This window comes from Topomyia yanbarensis, chromosome 1 (assembly GCF_030247195.1).
Source record: "Topomyia yanbarensis strain Yona2022 chromosome 1, ASM3024719v1, whole genome shotgun sequence".
In the NCBI taxonomy this organism is placed as follows: domain Eukaryota; kingdom Metazoa; phylum Arthropoda; class Insecta; order Diptera; family Culicidae; genus Topomyia; species Topomyia yanbarensis.
Window position 1 is genome coordinate 190,749,156 of NC_080670.1, and position 15,086 is coordinate 190,764,241.

The 15,086-nt window shown below is 32.0% G+C and overlaps 2 protein-coding genes across 3 annotated transcripts in view; one reads left to right on the top strand and one right to left on the bottom strand.

Annotated features, from left to right (window-relative positions):
* The window catches only part of LOC131685101 (RING finger protein 17), a 519,412-nt gene that overhangs the window by 345,312 nt on the left and 159,014 nt on the right, over nucleotides 1–15,086 (bottom strand). The gene's annotated exons all lie outside the window — the stretch shown is intronic.
* The window catches only part of LOC131685118 (uncharacterized), a 210,792-nt gene that overhangs the window by 37,929 nt on the left and 157,777 nt on the right, over nucleotides 1–15,086 (top strand). The gene's annotated exons all lie outside the window — the stretch shown is intronic.

Consider the following 15,086-nt stretch of genomic DNA (forward strand, 5'->3'; position numbering starts at 1 on the left):
TTTCTGTAAATTTTTTCTTTCTCCCCTTTTTGCTTTTTCAATCTTTTATTAATAATTTTTCTTTCCTCTTCCCTTTTCTATTTTCCACTTTCTCGTTGCCATTAACCCCCCGGAAGTCGCGCATATGGGCCACTGAATGAGCAGTTGCTGGTGCCCTAAGACGATTTCGCTAGATTTTCAGAGCAGTGTGCAGTCAGTGCACTGGTGCGACTGCCGGAAGGTTCACTTGTTTCCTGCTTATGTTATTTTTTCATTATATATTTTCTCTATTTCCTATATCAATATTTCGCAATCTTGTTTTTTGTATTCCTTTTTATCCCTTAACCATTATCTTTTCCGTTTCCTCTTTACTCTCTTTGCCTCTTTCCCTATAGTATTTTCCCGTTTCCTTTCTTTCATTTTTAATTTTTCCGTTCATTACTAAGCGTGTTCTTCTTTTTTGCCCTTCTCTATTTCCTTTTACAGTTTACTTTTTTTCCTGTTCCATTCCTTTACCGTTTCTCGCTTCCGTATTTATTCTTTTGTACTGTTTTTTACTTTCTCGTTCTCTATTATTTTCCCTTTGGCTTTGCTGCTATCCCTTGTTTACCCTAACCTTTTTTGACTTTTATCTCATTGATATTTCAAAAATTTTCAGTTCATTTACTACCCTTTTATTTCATTCTTTTTCTTTCCCATCACATTTTTCCTTTGCTTAGTTTGTCTGCTACATTTACCTGTTTCCTGCCTCCCATTTTTGTTTTTGGTTTGTCGCTTTTTTCCATTCTATTTTGTTTTGTTTTGTTATCGATTCTTCTATTTTAATTTTTGATTTAGTTTTCTTGATTTACGTTTTTTCCCTTTCTGTTCGATTGTTTCGTTTTACTATTTCATGTTTTCCCTCTAATTTTTCTAATAGATTTTTAATTTTTTTATCTGCCTTTTGTCCATTTGCACTATTCAATCAAATCGTCCCATGATCATGTTTCATTTACCCTTTTTCTTTTTATCGTTTTCCTATTATTCTTTTGCCGAATAAGATTTTTTTTTTCTTTTTTCTACTTTTTTTTATTTTGCACCATCGACTATTGTAATACTTTTTTCTCCTTTTTTCTCTTTTTTCATTGTTCCTTTTTAACCTTCCCGTTTTCCCTTTTCTTGTTTCTTTTTGTTTTGCTCTTTTTCCTTTTACTTTTCCGGTTTCATCTTCGCTTGTTCCTTTCTGGTTTTCTGTACCTCATAACCCTTTTCGTTTATCCACCAATGTCCTTATTTTTGTTTAGTTTCGCGCAGTCCCTGTTTCTATTCTTTTTGCCAGTTTCCATTTTCCTGTTTCCTTTTTCAAAATTAATATTTTTTCATATAAATTCTTTTCTTTGCACAATTTTTGCTTTCTTTCCTTTTTTAATTTTTATTTGTATGCTTATTATCGTGTTTTTGTTCCTGTTTTGATTTTTCATCTACTTGGTTTTCCTTTTTCCTTTCAATTTTTTCCTTTTTTTACTGTCCTTTTTTCTCTTTTCTTTCCCCTGGATTTGTTTGCGTTTAACTTGTCTTGTTTTATTTTTACTATTTTCATGGCTTCTTTTGCTTGTTTCTTTCAATTTTCGTTTTCGGTTTTTTTCTTTTTCCAATTTTTCCTTTTTACTTGCTCAGATTTCTGTTTCGTTTCTCTCATTTTCTTTCTGATTTTTTCGTTTCACTATTTAATTTTTCCTTTCTCTATTCGCTATGCATTTTTATATTATCCTTTTCTATTTAAACTTTACCAGTGACTTGTTACGCTTTTCCACTCTCCCGTTTCCTTTTATTCACTTGCCTATTATTTTTCTTATTACTCTTTTTTTGTTTTATTCTTTCTTTTTCGTTTAATATTTTCCTTCGTCCTTCATTCTTTTCCCTTTTTCTTTCTTCTTCCGCTTTTTTATTTTTCCCCGTTTCTTCTATTTTTTCGTCTACTTTCTACTGTTCAGTTTTATTTTTATCTTTTTTGTAGCTTTTAGTTTTTATCTTTTTATTTTATCTGTGATCTTTTCTTTATTCACTTTTCCGTTACCTTTTCATTTTTTACTGTTTTTATTTTCGTTATTCCTTTATCTTTTATATTTTTCTTTTCACTATTTAGTTTCCATTATTTCTTTTTTTCGTGTTTCCCTTTGTCCTTTTATCATTATCCCGCCCTCGTCTATTTTAATTTTACATCCTCTTGGTTTTCCTCCTTTCAATTTAATCTTCAACTCAACTTTTTCCTTCATCCGTTTTTCTTATTACTCTCTTTTCCCTTATTTCGGCTGCCTCTTTATTTTTATTTCTTTTTTCCTATTTCTCATTCTCGTTTTCTTTTAATTCAAGTTTTACGTTTTTTATCTATTTCCTTTTCAACTTTTTCAGTTTGCTTTTCTTCCTTTGTAATGTTCCTCCATTCCTGTTTTAATTTTCCCGTTTTCAGTACATTTTTCATTTACTTTTTTCCTAATCATTTTCATGTTTGTTTTATTTTATTACCCTTTTTCTCTTTACCAGTTTCCATTAATCTTTCACCATATTGTTTTCTTTTTCCCTTCTACTTTTTTACCTTTATCATTCCGAGCCTTATCTCCTTACATTGTTTTTAATGGATGTTTAATGGTGACGATAGCCAGTTATCGTATTTGCTTTTTATCAGGGCAAGGAATTTTCATTTCTGTTTCCTTTTCCCCCTATTTTTATTTTTTATCTTTTTTATCCTTTATTCTTAATTTTTTTCCTTTTCTCTATTCCTCTAAACATTTTGTTCCTCCTTTTTGTTTTTATTCGTTTTACCTTTTCCCTACCTTTTTACTTCACTTTTACATTTAACCTTTTCCTTTTTTCCTTTTCCTCGTTCTTTACTGCTTTTTCCGTTTTATTCCTGGTAGCTCCCACCAAAGTCCCTCTAAACAAGGTCCTAGCATGCGTTGAAACTCTTAGTGGTAGTGGACATAGATAGCATATAAAACGTGATATTGATGACGTAGACGCTACCATACGAATGCCAGGATTTCCAGCATAAAAACTTTTGGTAGCTCCTAGCTTTTGCCTTTTTTTTTGAAAAGTTAGAATTTAATGTTTCGTGTTCCACTCAACAGTAACTAACACCAACTTGCTATTAGTTAGACGATGTATCAATACTAACACCAAATTTGCGTTAGTTAGACACTAAATCCGAACAGTTCACACAACATGCTAGTTTTTCCTCTTCACACTTTGTTTTGCCCTGTTCTCCTCTTTCCATTTACCTATTTTTTACATTTTTTCCTTGTTTCTATTCGTTATTTTTCCATTCGTTTTTTTTTCGTTTTGTTTGGCTCTTCTCCTTCCCTTTTCCTTTAACTTTAATTTTTGATTTTTTTTACATTTTGCTGTTTTCCCTCCTTATTTTCCTTTTTCATTTGATTCTTGTATTTTACTTTTTTGTTCTTCATTTTCCTGTTTGTTTTTCTATTTTTATTATCATTTTTTCTGTTTTTTTTTCATTCATTTTTTCATTTTCCTACTTTTTTTCCTTTTCCTATATTCGTTTCCCTTTTCATTTTTTGCTTCTTCTTTCTTCGTGATACTGACGGTTTTACTTTTTTCCTTTTTCCTATTTTAGTTTTAATTCATTAATCTTTTTTGCATTTTCCTTTCGTTATTTTATACTTTTATTCTTTTTCCAGTATCATCTTCCCTTTTTTATTTTTCCGCAATCGTTTTCTTTCTTTTTTTCTATTGTATATTTACTTTTCTTTAATTTTTCCCTGCAACCTTTTCCAGCTGTCCTGTGTACTTTTTATTATTCTTTCTTATTTTCTTTGTCTATATTATTATATTCATTATATTATTTTCAGTATTCAGTATTTAGTTTCCATTATTTTCTTTTTTGTGTTTCCCTTTGTCCTTTGTCCTCATTATCCCGTCCTCGTTTATTTTAATTTTACATCCTCTTGGTTTTCCTCCTTTCAATTTAATCTTCTATTCCACCTTTTCCTTCATCCGTTTTTTCTTATTACTCTTTTTTCCCTTATTTCGGCTGTCTTTTCATTTTTTTCATATTTTCCTATTTCTCGTTCTCGTTTTTTCCATTTATGTTTTCAGTTTTTGTATCGAGTTTTTTTACTTTTTCAGTCGGCTTTTCTTCCTTTGTAATTTTTCTGCAATTCCTCTTCTAATTTTTTCGTGTTCATTGCATTTTTCATTTTTTTTCCTATCCATATGAAAATATTTCATTTCATTAAACCTTTTCTTTATCACATTACCACTACTTTCCATTAATTTTTCACCACTTTATTGTTTTCTTTTTCCCTTTTCCTTTATTTCTCTTTTCATTCATTCTTGGCCTAATCTATACATTATTTTAATTTGGTTTTCTATGTTTCCCTCAACTATTTTTACATTTTCATCTTTTGTTATCCCTTATTCTTAATCTTTTTCATTTTCTCTATTCCTCTTAATATTTTTTTTTCTCCGTTGTGTTTATTCCCCTTTTTGGTTTTGTTTTCGTTTCCCCTTTCCCGTCCCTTTTCTGCTTCACTTTTATCTTTAACCTTTCACGTTTTTCCTTTTTCCTGCTCTTTACTGCTGCTTCCATTTTATTCCTAGTCGCTGTCAAGATCCCTCTGAATAAGGTCCCAGCATGTGTCAAAACTGTTAGTGGTAGTGTACAGAGATTGTCCTTAAAACGGGGTATTGATGACGTAGACACACACACATTCGCCGCAGAAACTGTATCATATACCAGCACAGAGGTATCTTTCGTTTTAACGAATGCTAGGACCTTCCTATACAAAGACTTTGGGTAGCTGCTAGCATTTGTCTTTTATTTTATTTTTGTTTTTGCTCTCTTTCTACTTCGTTTTGCTCTGTCCTTCTCTTTCTTTTTTCCGTTTACTTTTTTCCTTGTTTTTATTGTTTAATTTACCTTTTGTTTTTTGTTTCGTTTTGTTTGGCTATTCTCCTTCTTTTATCCCTTTTCCCTTAACTTCAACTTTATTTTTTTACATTTTGCTGTTTACTCTTCCTGTTTCTCGTTTTTTTCCTTTTTTTATTTCTATTGCTGTTTTTTCCTTTGTACTTCATTTTCCTGTTTGTTCCTATATTTATTAGCCATTTCTGTTTTTTCTTCATTCATCCTTTTATTTTATTACGTTTTTCCTTTTCCTTTATTCGTTTCCCTTCTTCTTTTTTTGTTTTTCCTTTTCTCCTTTCTTCGTGTGACTGACGGTTTTACTTGGTTCCTATTTTCCCATTTTAGCTTTCCGTTTTCCTGCTTTTTCTTTTTCCATCCATCTTTTTCGCGTGTTTCTTTCGTTATTTTTCCTTATCCTTCTTACTTTTTTTCAGGTACCACCTTCCTATTTTCTTTTTCTTTCTTTTTCCTGCTTGATACCTTCCTTCTCGTCGATTTTTCGCTTATACCTTGTACCGCTGTTCTTTGTACTTTTTGTTATTCTCGTCTTATCTACTTTTTCCATATTATTCCAGGACAAGCTTCTCGGCTTACTGAAGTTAGGTGATATCTCCATCATGCCCAAAACATGTTTTTCAAACAAAAATAATCGAAAACACTTCTTTCAAAAAGAAGATGGACATTGTTTTTCGTCGTTAGCGACGTAAAATTGATTTAGTAAATACTGGTTTCTTAGCTTAATGCGATTACCCCGTGAACATATAAATTTCATGTCACTGTTAGATGGATAAAATCAGTAATAATCTCACAAATAAATATCGAGTAATTCCTGTCCGAAGGTAAATATTTTTGTCTACTAGAAAACCACACATCAAAATATATCAAACAATCACGCTCCAATGAAATTACTGTCCCTTCAATAGTATGGTTCTACGTGAACAATTCGAACTAACAAATACGGCTTGTTATTGTAAATTTATGTAATGTTGATTGTTTGTTACTGTGACGGCATTCAATTCGCTAATCGACGCTAACCCAGCTGGGCTAGCTTCGTACTGAATAAATTATATTTTACTTTCATTTGTTTGGCAGCTTTTTAGAAACTGATCAGAGCAGCATAAAATATGCGGGAAAATACGCATGGTTATGAATGAGTGGGATAGTTTTTTCATGCTCCTAACAATAATGGGTTTTTCAGCCATCTACGTGATCTACTTGATTACTGGCATTTCAACGTTTGTTAATTAAATCAGCCATACTTGGGATTCTACAACGATTAAAGTAGCATTCGTGAAAATGACATGACGTGGGAAAATAGAGTTTGATGTACAAAAAATGTGGTACAAGTAAACTGAGTGTCTAGAATTTATCAATAAGTATTGCATCAAACTAGCAAGTATTGGAACATTCACACCTCTCACCCCAGTACCAATAAACGCAATCAGCGTATTTATTTGCCAAAATCGTCGAATGGTGAAGTTTTTCGAAATTTATTCATTCAAATGTCAACCTTCTTCATAGGGGTTCCCTTGCCAGGACATGCATGGTCCGATTTTAGATTCACTAGAGCGCAACTGCTTTTTTACATAAGTCAAGCACAGAAAGATTTCTCCATGACCTACTTTGACGTGTATGTCCTATCCGAACACACATAAGATGCAAAACGTACCAAAGTGTGACTAATATTTCTAAGCTTGCTGTGAGTTTCAATATTGAATATAATATTTTGGAAACTGAAGTTGCTCGGTCTGAGTTCAGACTTTCTCGAAGGGGCTGGTTTCTTGGAAGCAATCGAATGTGACACGTTTCTGGACATGGAAAGCTTTTTATCTCGATTCTGAAGGTACGGAAACGGAAATGATGATGATTGAAGAATAATTATAGATTCATGTTCAAATGCTGAGGTAAAATGGGTGAATCTTAGCCAATGTTTGAATCGATGACAATCGGAAGTTTTTGGATAGAATTTTTCAACGATTTTTTTTTTCTATTTTAGTCATAACCTATGAATTATACAAAAGGACATACAATAATTGGTTCTACATCCAGTGCAATTCGCATTCCAACCGAACTGCAGAACTGTTCCACCGTAATGAATTAACAATCACTATCGAATCGATGGTGATTTATTAGCTTAGAAAAGATAGATCCTGACGGCTTGCTGGTTGGTAAATAGAGCTGGCAGTGGAAGGGGCTCATTCATGCTAACACACCAACTTGCAAGATGCTTGATGTTGGATATAAATAATAATGCCATGCGAAGATACTCAACTGTTAGGGACCGGCTTCAACCTGGGTCGTCTTCCGGATTCTGAACCGTCCCAGTAGGAGCCTCATGTACCAATTGTTTCATGTATGATTAGGGTAATAATAATAATAAACATTGCCGCAAGAAATGGATCTCGGTGGGGGGGGGGGGGTGTTTGAAACCCGTAGGGAAACTGTCAGCATGGAACGATATCTAGCCCAAGACGACAAATAGAGACATACAGATTAGGTTCAAAGCAAGAAAAATAGTTGCTTTCGCCTACACTTATTAAATAATGTTGATAATGCAAAATATTAAATAATTGCTATGATAAAACGAAATTTGAAAGTGTTTTTACGCCCTCTGCTAATTTTGTCGGTGCCTACTGCGACTGCTGCTGCCGCTGCTAGTACCAGCTGCTACCGTAGGAACGGAGGTGTTTTATTTACAACCAGTTGTTGGAGCGTTGGAATGGCAGGAAACGGGCGGTTTTTTCTCACCCATAATTCATTCCATGCGTGGCTGGCTTGCAGATCGAGCGATCTCACGCTGCGGTATGGTTGCGAAAAAAAAGCCAACTACCGTTGCTGGCGATGACTGTAAGGTTAATGTGTACTTATGCATTCAGCAACTGTATTTTGCCTTGTAGTGCAACACAGATCGTTGATGGATGCAAATGTATTTCCGACCAGGACTCGACACTTTTCCAACGAAATGAGTTTAACCTTTAAACTAATTGACACACCATATTCAATTCAATCGGGCTCACTGACAATCGCATCACCTTTCATCGCGAAAACCAACTGTCATTCATCTGCGGTAAAAGTAGTTTGCACCCATCAATCAACGGCAATCACTCTCCGCCAGCTGACAACCGACCACACTGACCACAGTCGTAAAATTGCAATTCACTCCCGATCGCTGCTACCACATCCGCGCAGCCTCAACAGCATCCAACGAATCCGGATCGATCTGCGCGAATAATGACCAGGAAAAGCACGTTTGAGACACTCAAAGTACACCGACGTTCCGCGAACGGAACTGATCGCGCTGTCATTATCCGCAGCCTGCTTTCTATGTTTATCAACGCAAATTGCATCTAACCAACCAACCTGCCCTCGGTAGCGCTATCCGGGACGATCAGCCCGAGATCGATTAGATCTCATCAAAGGGTAATGGAAGCGGTTTGTTATTAGCCTATAAAACCACAATACAGACCTCGGTTGGAAAGAAAACTATCCACGCTCTTGGGTGCCGAGACAGTTCGAAGTAAAAAATCTCAGGTGTACTTGCAAGTAATTACAGGATTTACTGATTGGAATGGGCTGATTATGATCTCTAACGATTATACAATAGTCTGTCTCTTATAGCTACGAGGCATACAATACATCATAGAGTTCAGTTCCTTCACTCAACTAGCAGCTGACAAAGAACAGTTCAATGATATTATTCTGTTTAGAATTTGTATACGCACTCACATTTACCCAAAAAAGTTTAGTCATATTTCGAACATTTGTGTCGCAATGTTGTCCCTAAAGTGCCACCAATTTAATCAGAGCTGTCGTTCTGGGTTATCAACTTGTAATTTGCGTTTCAATATCGTCTCATTAGTATCTGAAAGACCGACTTGGTCACCACTTGGTTTGGATGCACTAAATCCAAAAAAAACGAGACACAACCTAGGTTATTCACACAAAATGTTTTTGTCGATTCTGCCAGATACAAATGGGTAGTCCTTAACCTACCAAATTTATAATTGTTGTGCCCTTCATACCAAAAGAAAAAGAAACCATTAAAAAGAAAAAAAGAAAAGGAACAAAGAAACATGAAGGACACGAAGAAAGATGAAAAAATAAAAAAATACTGAGAAAAAATAGGGGAAAACAATAAAATAAAAAAAAACAAAAAAGAAAAAAAATGCAACGACTGTAAAGCAAACAGAAAACAAAACAGAATTTAAAAGTAATAGAAAAAAGAAAAAAGTGAATAATGAAAATCCAAAAATAAAAGCCAAATGAAGACAGGCAAAAGAAAAGAGGGAATGGAAGAGAAACGGAAGAATAAAAAGAAAAGCCGAAAAATAAAAAAAGAAAAGAAATGAATTAAATAGAATTGAAAAGAACTAATAGCAATGAGTAACAGTAACAAAAGAAAAAGGAAAAAGAAAATAAGGAAAACAAGAAATAATACCAAAAGTCAAGCAGAAAAAATATTAGAACGGGAAAGATAAAAAGAAAATGGAAGGAAATATAAAAAGAGAAAAGGAAAAAAGGCAACAGAATCAGAAATAACAAAAAAGGGAACTGGAAAGAAATAAAAACGGAAAAGAAAAAAACTAAGAGAGGAAAAAGAAAACACGAAGAATGAAAAATCAAAACCGAAACAGAAAGGCAGTACGAAAAAAGGAGGCAACAAGGAAACATGAAGAATAAAACAGGAAACAGGCGAAAAAAGAGAAAATAAGGGAACAAAGAAAGGAAAAATGGAAACGGTAGTACAATAAACAAATCAGGAAAAAAAGAAAAAACGGAGATAATAACAACGAAACAAAGAAAAGGCGAACTAAAAAATGTAGAAGGAAAAGCAAAAGGCAAGAGAAATACGGAAAGAAAAACAGAATAAAGGAAAATCGAAAAAACGAAAAAGAAATCAAAATAGAACAGGAACAAGGCAAAAGTAATACGATCAAAAGAAACAATCAAGCAGGAAAAGGCAAAAGATTGAAAGGGAAAGGGAAGAATCAAATACGAAACAAGTGAAACTAATAAAAAAGGGGAAAATGAAATTTAAATGGAAATAGACAGAAAAAGGGAAATGAAAATCAGATAAATAAAACTGGAAAATTACATAGAAAAAAGTTAATGGAAAAAGGTAAAATGAAAGCAAAATCAAGTAGAAATAAATAAGTAAAAATGGATACGAGAAACTAAAACAAAAAAGTAGAAGGAAAAACGAACAAAATTAAACAAAGGAAACAGGAAAAAGGTAAAGCAAGTATGGAATGAAGATAGAAAAAATGAAAAAAACGAAGATGCGAAAATCGAAAAAGGGAAAAGCAAAAATAAATAGAAATAGAGTTGCCGCGCAAAATCCAACACTGCACAGTGTTTTAAAACGTCGTTTTCGTGCTCAAAATGAATAGCGTCCAAACCGTTGACTTTAGAGGTATAGTTTGTTTGGAGAAGTTGTTGTTCTTATGATTGCGCATTCACAGGAGTATACCGTTAAGTGATAAATTCACCTATAAGTGATATACGAAATTTATTTTCCGAACTAATTAAGATAGAGACTTTGTGTCTTCGGCAAAGTTGTAGAAAATTTTACTACAAAAGAAATTGCTGAAGACACCATATATCTAGCTTTAGTAGTTTACGAGTTATGGAACATTATATGGAAGACCCCTTAAAATTAGTTTTTTCATAACTTTTTTAGACATTCTCGTATCTTCTTGGAATCTTCCACAAAGTTATTTGCGGTATCGAAATACACATTTTTGTCATACTTAGTTACTTCCTATCTGTTGAATTTAAAAAGATATTCCAAACTTTACGATTTTTTGGGGTAACTTCCACCTTAAATAATTCGTTAAGGAGCAAAAAGGAGCAAACAACATCATTACATACTAAAAGTACTAGCTTTTACTTTCATATAGTGGCCCAATTGTTAGTCGACGCGATTCTCCCCGAGTGTTATGTTCAATACAATATGCCATCGCAGTGGTATAAAATGAAATATTCAAGCGCACTGCGATAAGTAGCTTCATCTTTTCATGGTAAATTGCATAGAACACGTTCGCCTATAACATGCAATATAAACTAAATCCAAAAAAAACGAGACACCTAGGTCAATTACACAAAATATTTTTTGTCGATCCTGCCAGATACAAATGAGAAGTCCTTAACCTACCAAATCTATAATCATGGTGCCCTTCATGCCGCAAGGAAAAGAAATTATTTAAAAGAAAAGAGAAAAGGAAGAAGGGAACAAAGAAACATGAAGAAAGAAACAAAGAAAAAGGAAAAATCCAAAAATGACTGGGGAAAATTAAGTGAAAAACATTACAATAAAAAGATAAAAATAACAACAAAGAAAGCAATGCAAAAACTGTAAAGCAAGCAGAAAACAAAACAAAATTAAAAAAGTAATAGAAAAAAAAGAAAAAATCGACTGATGAAAAGCAAAAAAAGAAAAGGAAAAACGAAGACAGGCAAAAAGAAAAGAAGGAAAGGCAGAGGAACAGGAGAAAAATAAAGAGGAAAAACAAGAAAAGAAAACTGAAAAAGAAAATAAAAAGAAAATAAATTAAAATAAATAAAATTGAAAAGAACTATAAGCAAAAACGCAGAACAGAAAAGAAAATATATGAGTAACAGAAACAAAAGAAACGCGAAAACGAAAATAGGAAAAACAAGAAATAAAACAAAAGGTCAAGCTGAAAAAAAAATTAGAACGAGAAAGATAAAAGAAAAAAGGAAGGAAATATGAAAAAGAGAGAAGGAAAAAAACAAAGAAGACAAAGAAACGGAAAAGGAAAAAAACAAATAAGTAAGCAGAAACACTGAGAATGAAAAAAATCAAAACCGAAACAGAACATGCAGTAAGGAAAAAGGAGACAAAGAAACAAAAAAACCAAACAGGAAACAGTCAAAAGAAAAAAAGGGAACAAAGAAAGGAAAAATAAAAACAGCAGTACAATAAATAAATCAGGAAAAAAGGAAACGAAGATAATAGCAACGAAACAAAGAAAAGGCAAACTTGAAAATGTAAAAGGAAAAGCAAAAAAAATAAAATATGGAAAGAAAAACAGGATAAAAGATCGAAAAAACGAAAAAGAAATCAAATGTAAAATAGAAAAAACTAATACGAACAATACGATACTATGAAGAAAAAAGGCAAACAATTAAATGGGAAAGGGAATCATTAAATACGAAACAAGAGAAACTAATAAAAAAGGGAAACGAAATTAAAATGGGAAAAAACAGGAAAAGGGAAATGAAAATAAGATAAATAAAATAAAACAGAAAAAAGTTAATGGAAAAGGTAAAATGAAACATAAAAGTAAAATCAAGAAAAAATAAATGAGTAAAAATGGAGACGAGAAATGAAAACAAAAAAAGGGAAGCAAAAATGAAAAAAAAATTAAAAGAAAATGAAATAAGAAACAAGAAAATGAAAGAGCAAGCATGGAATGAAGATAGGAAAAAAGAAAAAAAACGAAAGTGCGAAAAAAGGAAAAGCCACCACTGAAATGAATGAAAACACAGAAAAATAGGAAGGAAAAATAATGAAAAAATAAGCATAGGAATAATGAAAAAAGAAAAGGAAAACCGAAAAAATAACAATGAGAAATGAAAGGGACGTAACCAAAAAAGAGCAAGTACAAAGAAAGAATGAAAACAAAACAGAAAACGACGAAAAGGAAAATGGAGAAAGAAAATATACACAAAATACAGAAAAAGGAGAATAATGAAATATGCAAAAAGAAAAATGAAGAAAAATAGAATGAAAGAATTAAGGGAAGAGAGATAATAGAAAAAGAAAGGTAAAATGAAAGAAGGTATAATAATAAAATTAGAGGAAAAAAATGAAATCGAAAAAACCAAAATGAATACAGCAAGTGAAAGTGTAGAATAAAACAGGAATTAGAAAATAAGAAAGGGAAAGGGAAAAACGAGCAAAGAAAAAAAGGGAGAATTGAATTCGGAGGCTTTAAAGAAAGGCACAAAAAAAGGAAAAAGAACTTGAATAAGAAAAAGGAAAAGCGAACATGAATTGAGAAAGGAAAAAAAACAGAGAGAAAAAGAACATAGAAACACGAAATAGAGTTGCCGCGCAAAGGTTGATATTGATAAAACCGCCAACAAGCAATAATACACCTCGAAGCAAGCAGGAAAAAGTTAAAAAGAAAAGAAATATAAAAACGAAAACAAGTCAGGAGACAAGGAAAAAATAACGAGACAATAAAAAAGGAAGGAAAATAACAAATAGAAAAAAACGAAAAAACAAATCTGAAATTAAATAAAGAAACATAGGAAAGGGACAGAGACAAGAGAACACTGTCGTCAAAACATAATGGGGACGAAAACCGAAGAAGCAATAGGGCTGAAATGAAGAAGCAAAACAAGAAGCACAGATAAAAAAAGAAAAAAGGATCGCACACTGAAAGAGTAAAGAGGAAATGCCAAATAAAAGATAAAAAAGAAAAAGAAAACTTAAAAAACCAATAACTGTACTGAATAATTGAAAACAAAATAGAAATAAATGTAAAAGAAAACAAACATGAAAAACGAAAAAAAGATAATGAAGAAGGAAAAAGAGACAACATGATGAAAGGGGACATGGAAAAAGAAAAAAAAGAAAAATATGGTAGATTAAAAGAATAAAAACAAGAAATAAAGGTTAAAGGTAAATAGGAAATAATATTGGAAAAAAGGAAACAGGAACAAAAAATGACAACAGAAAAAGGTAAAAAGATAATGAAGAAAGCGAATAAAGAAAGAAATAGGATAAAAAAGAAAAAGGAAAAAAAGTTATCAGGAAAAATCGAATCAAAAAATCTCAATCGGAACAAGGAAATTAAAGCAATTCGAAAAACAGAAAAACAGGAACATGAAAAAGACAAAACAAGAAACGAAAATAGAAAAAAAAAAAAAAAAGTAAAATGTGAAAGAAATAAGGATAAAGGAAAAAGTAGAAAAAATGTAGAATGAGGAAGCAAAAAAAAATAGAAAAGAAAAATGGGAAAAAAAATCAAGAAAAATTGATGACGAAATTTTTTAAAAGGTGAATCGAGTAGAAAATAAGGAATGCAGAAAAACGAAAAAAGTGAAAACGATAGTGGAAAATAGAAAGGAAACAAGAAGCGGCCAAAAAAAACGATGAAAAAGAAATTAAAAAGGAAAAAGAGAAAAAAGTGAACAGAAAATAGAAAAAGTGGAAAGAACCAAAAAGAAAAAGAATCGTAAAAATTTAAAATCGAGGAAATAAAACAGGAAAATTGAAAAACAAAATAAAAGCGGCAATAAGGGAAAAAGACATCGAAAAAATACAAAAAAGAAATGAAAGAATTAAAAAGTAAAATGAAAAAAAACGGTAATAAGGAAGTGGGAGAAAAAATGGAAAACGCGTAAAGGCAAAAGGAAAGAAAAAACGAATTAAGAATAATACACATAAAGTTAAAAAAGCTAAAAATCAAAAATAAGGAAAAAGGCGGCAACGGAAACGGAAATGGGAGAAGTGGCAGGGGTAAGCATAAAAGAAAAAACTTGACGGGAAAAGAGAGGAAACGAGAAGTGTAAAGAAAAGGAAAAAGTAACAGAGAAAAGGTAAAAAAAGAAACAAGAATAAACGAAAAAGATATGTATAATAGGAAGGAAATACAGAAAAAGGAAAAATTAACAAAAAAAGACGAGAAAATAGCCAAAAAATGAAAACTAATAAGGATGGAAAACTAAGAAGTTAAAAAGGAGGAATCACGAAAAGGGAAATAAAGCGGACAATGGGGAAAAACATAAAGGCAAGAGAAAAAAGAGATAGGGGAAAACGAAAGGAAGTTTGAGAGGCCAAAGGAAAAATAATTGGAATAGCAGGTAAATGAAAAGGAAACGTGGAACATAGAAAAAGTAAACTATCACGAAAAACGAAAAAGAAAAGAAGCAAAGGGAAAAGACATAAAAGGTGCGAGAGGAAAGAAAGGAAAAGAAAATAAGAGATATAAGAAAATAGCAAAACGAAAAAAAGTTAAAGAGAACAAGGAGAAAAGACAGCATAGAATGTGAAGATGACAATGAAAAAAATCGCAAAATGGGAAAGCAGAAACAAAAAAAGGAAAATTAAAATGGACACAGGAAAAAAAAATAACGTAAAACGTAAAAATGAAAAAAAACTTCTGAATTGAAAAGGAAGAAGGAAAAAATAAAAAAAGAAGTGGAAAGGGAGCCACAAATTGGCAAA